The following is a 7,861-nucleotide window of genomic DNA, read 5'->3' as shown; positions in this document are numbered from 1 at the left end:
TAGTTTCGAAATCTAATCTTAGAGCCCCTATGTTCAAAAAGAAATCTGTCTTTTTTGACCTAGCATATTGGCCGGATTTGGTGGTTCAACACATAATTGATGTCATGCATATTGCGAAGAACGTGTGTGATAGCTTGATTGGTACGTTACTAGACATACCTGGCAAAACAAAGGATACACTCCAAGCACGGAAAGACCTAAAATATTTGAAACTCAGATATGATCTACATCCTGAAGAGATGGAAGAATGCAACAAATATCTTGGCCCGCAAGCTACAATCTGAGCAAGGCGAAGAAAATTGCAATATGTAAGTGCTTGCATGGAATCAAAGTTCCATCCGGTTACTCCGCCAACATAAAGAGACTAGTAAACATAAAAGACATGAAATTAACTGGCATGAAGTCTCATGATTGTCATGTGATGATGACACAGATGCTTCCAATTGCAATTAGAGGTATTCTACCGCCGACGGTCCGAAACCCAATCATAAAGTTGTGTTCATTCTTCAAGACGATATCAGAGAAGGCCATCGATCCGACCAAGCTAGATAAGTTGTAGGAAGACGTGGTCGAGACTCTATCCCAGCTTGAGGCGTTGTTCCCTCCATCATTTTTTGATATCATGGTGCATCTCATTGTTCACATTGTGAAGGAGATATGGATTCTTGGCCCCATGTTTCTGAATCAGATGTACCCTTTCGAGAGGTTCATGGGAGTTCTTAAGAAATATGTTCGTAACCAAAATTGGCCGGAAGGTTGCATGGCCGAGGGCTGGGGAACCGAGGAGGTCATTGATTTTTGCATCGACTACATGAATCTCAAATCGATTGGTGTGCCTGTGTCTCGCCATGAGGGGAGGCTACAGGGGAAAGGGGCGATAGGTGCAAATGCATTCCACACTAACGACCCTGTTTCATTCATGCAAGCATATTTTGTAGCTCTGCAACAATTAGTTGTAGTGGACCCGTATGTCGAAGAACATCAGAAGATGCTACGCACCAGAAACCCAGGAAAGTCTGATGTTTGGATCGCGCGAGAGCACATAGATCATTTTGGCGCTTGGTTGCGTAGACAGGTGATGCATAAGTAGATAGAGTGTGCTCAGTTGAATGTGTTGGCTCACAGACCATCTACTACAATCCTCACATTCCAAGGATATGACATGAATGGTTATACATTTTATACGAGAGCTCAAGATAATAAGAGCTCCAACCAAAATAGCGATGTTCGTATAGATGCCGACGACTGCAATGGAAATAGGGAGACCTATTACAGATTCATAGATGAGATATGGGAGCTCAACTATGGAGTGTTAAAGGTTCCTCTTTTCCGGTGCCAATGGGTCAGACTCCCTGGGGGTGTGAATATCGACAAGTACGGTATGACTACAGTGGACTAAAAACTCATTGGATACAGAGAAGAACCATTTGTACTTGCGAATGATGTTATACAGATCTTCTATATTAAGGACCTGGACCTGGCTAACACGGAGGAGCGCCACGTGGTTCTTCAAGAAAAAAGAAGGATTGTCGGAGTGGAGAATGTTGTTGACGAGGAAGACTACAATCAATTTGACACGTTACCTCCTTTTGGAGAGGATGTCGACCTAGGTCCTATGGAAGACACCGACGAATCTCCCTATGTATGTCATGATCATAATGAAGGGCTAATTGTTAAGACAAAGTAGCTAAATTGTATTAATTACTATGTATGAATTTGTTTTAGATGCAATTATACCTCACTTTTGTTATGGAAGCTTCAATTTGTAGTGTATGGTGAAAGATATATTTATTATTTAACATATTGATTTTTGATTTTAGGTATATACAAAAATTAATTCTGGTATATAGCAAGTTCAAATTTAATTAAATATATATTAGGTCTGCTAGGTCAGCTTAATGTTAATAAATATAGATAGTACAAACTCAATCAAAATTACCTGAGTAGCGGCAGCAGTTTGTTTAGTCTTACTTGGTGTAGGGTTTGGGTTCGAGTCTCTACGCATGCGCGCGAAGCTAAAACAATTTTTTTGCAACCCGTGGTACCAACAATGAAAAGGGTTTCACTGCTAGTGGATATATTGGGCCGACAGTGAAACTACTTTCATTGCCGGTGTACTTATTGAGCCGACAGTGAAAGTAGTTTCACTGTCGGTTGTCCTAGTGAGCCGACAGTGAAGTTCACTGTCGGTGGTCATATTGAGCCAGCAGTGAAAGTCCTCACCTATAAAATAGCTCGACGCCCTGCGCCCTTTGACACTTAAATTTTTTTTCCCATTCCCTGTGCTATCCACCGAAATGCATCTCGATGCCGAGGAGCCCACACCGCCAGAGGTCCACGAGCCCGTGTGCAGTATTCATGTCCTCCTCGACGACGTCGTCCTCCTCCCCGTCGTCGTCGCCGTCCTCCTGCCCGATGTCATTCCCGTCCTCCTCGATACCGTCATCCTCCTCCCCGCCGCCATTGCCGTCCTCCTCCCTGGTACCATTCTCATCCTCCTCGACGCCGTTCCATGTCCTCCTTGATGCCGTCGTCCTCCTCCCCGACGCTGACCCGTCCTCAGTCCCGAACACCGCCTCCTCGGAGTCGCCAGCCTCTACGCCGCCACCCCGTCCCTGAGGCCACGTTCCTCCATGCTGCCATCCCCGTCGCTGTCATCCCCGAGCTCCAATACATCATCAAGGTGAGTGCTCCACCGCCTATTGTCTCCCTCCACGTCCCAGATGGTGTTTGTGGTTGCTGCGAAGTGATAGGTACTGTGAGGTTAATGGTTGATTTGGTAATTGAGTTCTGGTTTCACCACTGGGTGGTTTAGTCAATTGAAATTGAGCTGAGTGAGCTCGGTTCTGGTGTTTAGAACTTTGGTGCTCAGGTAATCGATTGGTGGTGGTGCTGTGTTGGTGGAGGTGCTTATTGACTGTATTGATTTTGCCTTTAGCCTAATTGCACTATGAGTGATATGAGAGGTGCTTATTGCTGTGTTTGAGGTGCTTGGTGATATGCTCTATGATGATCAAATAGAACAGTGAGGTTGGGCTTGATGTCTAAGTGCAATAGGTGTTAAATCTGTTTGTTCTCTGTTGTTGGATCGACACAGATTGCCCTGATAGTAGTGGTGCATTCCATTGTTCAGTCCCTGTGCTTATTGTTGGTAGTCTGTACATTGCTAGTTAGGCTTGATTCCTGGACTAGGAGCTGCTGTATTTGTTGATTCAATTAGTCTTATTTTGATTGAATTCTAGAAGAGCAGAAAAACCTTTAGTACTGCTATGATATTTTGCTACTCGGTTAGTGTTTGTTTCTCAAAGAGTAATCCTCTCCCTGGTAGCTTTTATGTCCAGTAGCATTGTCCAGGACCCTGGTAGCTTTTATGTCCAGTAGCATTGTCCAGGACCCTGGTAGCTTTTATGTCCAGTAGCATTGTCTAGGAAGAAAGCACAATTTTAGAGAACACTTTTTTTTTCAGTTTTACATCTAGTTGTGATCTTAGCTTCTAGCCCAGCTTGTGATGTGTCAAATGGACAATTAGAGAGTAGGATATCATAGTCATGGGGCCAATTGTTATATTTAGCTGAGAGCAATTTTATTCAATCATCCATATGCTGTTCAGTTCATTATCTTGCTTGATGGGAGGTGGTTTTGCTTCTGTACTTATGGCACTTACGTGTATGTTCATGTTCAATGTATATGAACTACTTTGTTTCTTGATTTTTATATTCGGGTGGTCCTCAAGCATATTTTACAGTCGCAAATGATGAAAGGAGATAACTATTTACCATACATATGACTGCAAAGCTCGACTGTGATGGTTATTACACATGCACCTTGCACGTCTTTTCACTATCCCAACCGAGCTTGCCGTCGTATATAATTATCTCAATAATCTGATGCGGATCAATCAAATAATAGACTCTTTGTTGGATGGTGGTTGCATATGATGGTGGTGACTAATTTTTGTTTTTTTTGTTGCTTTTCTTTTTATACCCTAATGTATAAATACTGATGCTATGCTTATTTTCGTACTGATCAATGCACCCTAATGTATAGATATTGATGCTATGCTTATTTTTGATATCATGCCCTCTACAGAGAAGCAAACATCTCTTTTGAAATACAATAAAATAGTGGCGATGATGATATGGCTCGAGAGAGTATTTCTTTATTACTTCTAGGACTTTAGTACTGATTTTGTGGGTTTGAAGAGGAAGGATTCTTCTCAAGTCTGTATTTATGTGCCAGTCCTACTAGTTCAGAGAGCAGCTTCTCTCAAGATAAGCTGGACGTCCTATTCTGAGGTTGGCCTAAACAGTTTTCTTTTATTACGAGCTGGACGTCCTATAACTAAAAGAAAACTATTTAGGCTAACCTCAGATAGGAAGTCCAGCTCGTCTTGAGAGAAGCTGCTCTCTGAACTAGTAGGACTGGCACATAAATGCAGACTTGCGAAGAATGCTTTCTCTCTGAACATGTAATCAATATTGAAGTCCTAATAAGGCCATTTGCTAGAGCCATTGAGCCTAATAGTTTTTTGCAAGAATATTCTTTGGTGTTAGGGTGGTTTGTAGTATATCATTTTTGAATATTCTCTGAAAGAACAATGTGTCAATTTTCAGTACCCTTATGCCTATTTTGCTACGTTAGATGTGACTTTTTTTTGTTAGATGTGGTTCTAACGTACTCAATTACAATATTATATGTGTATGCATTCTATCTATCGACTCCTTCATGGTTATCTCACTCTTTCGACAACCTCTCTCCCTCCCTCATCACCTTTATCTCTACCTCCCTCCTTTCTCAGCTCTCTATATGTATACTACTCAACCACTCATCGTCATCGTATGCAGAACTTCCAGGATGGAATGGCATCACCAACCATCGATCCGACCCAGGTGCCAGAAGGAGATGTAGTGTTGCCGTCAAACATTGAAGAAGGTAGCTCGAGCCACTACCTCAACCTGGAACAAATAGGCTCCTGTGGAGTCAATTAGGTAATTCATAATTAGATGAATGCATCTCTACTACATATTATCGTATAGGTTCCCAATAGTTTTTTCACATCTGCACATATGCTTGATGCTCTAGATGGTCACGACAATGAGCAATCCTAGGCACGGCATCATGTGTGAGGTCCCTCGAAGATGCCTACTGGGTGATTTGTGATCACGGAGGTCAGTCTGTGGGCTTGTTGTTAAGGATCATGTGCCCATCAGCTATAGATTGTGGACTGACGAATAAGGTGATCTGCATGTGGTTCCTGATTTGATCAAAAACGACATCTTGTGGCCCAAGATATTAGAGAAGTTCGACTTCCCTGAAGGGACAGATATTGAAGTAGTTAAGCGTAAGACGCTAATGATCATGGGCCTTTCATTTAAGAATTGGAAAGGAATACTAAACAGAACATATGTGCAGAAAGGTACACCACCAGGTTTTTGCAAGTGGCCACAACTGGAAGATCATTGGCAAGCCTTTATAAAGTACAAGTCATCGGAAGAAGCACAGAGGTTCAGTGTGGTGAACAAAGTGAACTGAAAGAAGAACCTCTACCCCCACAAAGTCAACAGCCGTGGGTACGTGAGGAAAGAATGGCAGTGGCAACAACAGCTAGATCAACTGTGAGAGAGAGGTGTCACGCCTGAGATGGAGGGCTAGAGCAATCGATCGACGCGCTTCCTTCTTGGGAGGGGTGCTTCTTACTCGTATGATGGAGGCTTATGCTTTACGACCTCCAAAGACCAGGAAGTGATGCAAACGTTTGCAAAAAAGCTTATGGAAGCCCATGAGCAGTCTGCACAAGGCTCTTTCAAGCCAGACAGGGATAGGGACGAGCTCACTTTGGCCCTGGGAAACAAGGAGCATGGTGGTCGCAAACAAGGCATTGGGGTGATGGGTTGGAACTATGGATTCCCAGGAAAAGTCGACAGTTACAAGAGCCGAAAGAGATCCCAAGCAGAGCGAGATGCAGAATGAGAGGCAGAACAAGCTAGGATGATGGAAATGCTTGAACAAGCGCTAAAAAAGGAGAGGGAACATACAGAAGAAAAAATAGCACAAGCAGTAGCACAAGCCCTCATCCGTGAACGAGGCACCATTGTGAGCGAACAGGAATGTCCAGCAACGTCTGTTGAGTTTGTGCGCTCCAGCCCCGGTGGTCGTCGGAGTAGCTGTGCGTCCACAGGAGTTCCGGGAGCTGACCCCATCACTTATCCTGTGAACCTCATCACAGCACAGACACCGTGTGAACTACATATTGGTGCTAGGAACATTACCATCATGGTATCTTCTGGCGTGGCTTATCCCCGTTGGTCCCATGAACATTTGCATAGACGTCCGATACTGGAGGGCTACGTCGCGGTCGAAGTAGATGAGGCAGTTGACCAGTACTGCCATGTTGAGGTGGACTACCCCGCAGAGGAGAGGGCAAACACTATAGGAGAGAACAAGCACACATTCATCACGTTGGAGAAGGTCCACATAGTGTTTACACCAGGGATAGCTCCCGGGACTCTCTACTGTCCACTATGCCCCGGGCCATCGTCGCGTGAAAGATCTCCCACTCCTCAGCCATCTCCCAAAAGAAGTCCACCTCCTCAGTCATCGCCTCGAAGAAGTCCATCGCTCAAGAAGCCAGCACCATCTAGAAGCTAGCCATCAGCTCAAAAAACAAGATCAGGTTCTGCAACATTTAAGCAGACAACATCATCTAAGAAGTCAGTGGCATCTAAGGATGTTTATTCACTCATTGCTAAGGAAACAAAAAAGGTTGTGGACGCCAGTGTCAAGTCTCATTTCTATCCTCCACCACCTCCACCAAAGCCTATTGTGCCTGAAGATGCCATGAATTTTTTCATGAAAATGGCCAAAGTTAAACAGACGGGGCCAACTTCAAGTAAGCCACCGACTGACTATGAACGTATCAGCAAGATGCAAGCCAATAGCAAACCAGACCCAATCATTAAGGATGCTTCAAGCATTGCGGACTTCCTGGCTTCTTCTAGATTAATGATAAAAGAACTAGCACGACTTACTGTGGGAGCGGATATATTAAAGTTGGATGTTATATGGCTATTTGAGTTGGGAAAACCTTTTCTCAAACCAGATATAGAAAGAAACCTTACAACTCAAACGGTTGGTTGTGATACTCTAATCCTACCCTACTATAACAGCTGGATCCTTACCATATAATGTAACATCCCCTTCACAGTCGCAACGGAGCGTCACAGATGGTGATACTGGAGAGGATGATGAAGTTCGAGTAGTTGAGCTAACATCCCTCCTTGTAGTCGCAACGGCAAATGTAGTCGTCACAACATTCACATCATAAGGTAGCCATGATTGAGGTATCCATAGTCAGGATTACCATTGACGAGGAAACCACACATGAAGACATGGACACAAGGAGGCCCCATGGAGCCAAGGGTGCAAGGATGTGCTATGCAAGAAGATGGTGATGTGATCGAGGCAATTGATGAGGAAGAGGTCAATTCCGAAGTTGATGTAATCAAGGATGAGGCGTTGCATCGGGTTTGCCATGCCCAGGAATGCATTGGGGATGAAGGCATGCACTGGTGTTGCCATTACCAGACATGCTAGGAAAGGGACCATCACAAACCATGCGCTCGTGTTAGAGGGACCAGCAAAGAAGGCCTCTGTGACAGTTGTGGTGTGTAGAGTGGCGAGGAGGAGAGTTCCAGTGTAGCCCGCACTTTTTGGAGTAGATAGAGTGTAGTTCTGGAAGAGACAATGACTCTAGTGATGAGGTTGTGATGGTAGGAGACTGAACGTGAGGCAGAACCAACAACTTAGAGTGGCAATGCCAGTATCCAAGAGAAGTACGGAGGCAGTGCTTGAAGTAAGCAGA

This window comes from Phragmites australis, chromosome 12 (assembly GCF_958298935.1).
Source record: "Phragmites australis chromosome 12, lpPhrAust1.1, whole genome shotgun sequence".
Lineage (NCBI taxonomy): Eukaryota > Viridiplantae > Streptophyta > Magnoliopsida > Poales > Poaceae > Phragmites > Phragmites australis.
This window is presented reverse-complemented; position numbering follows the sequence as displayed.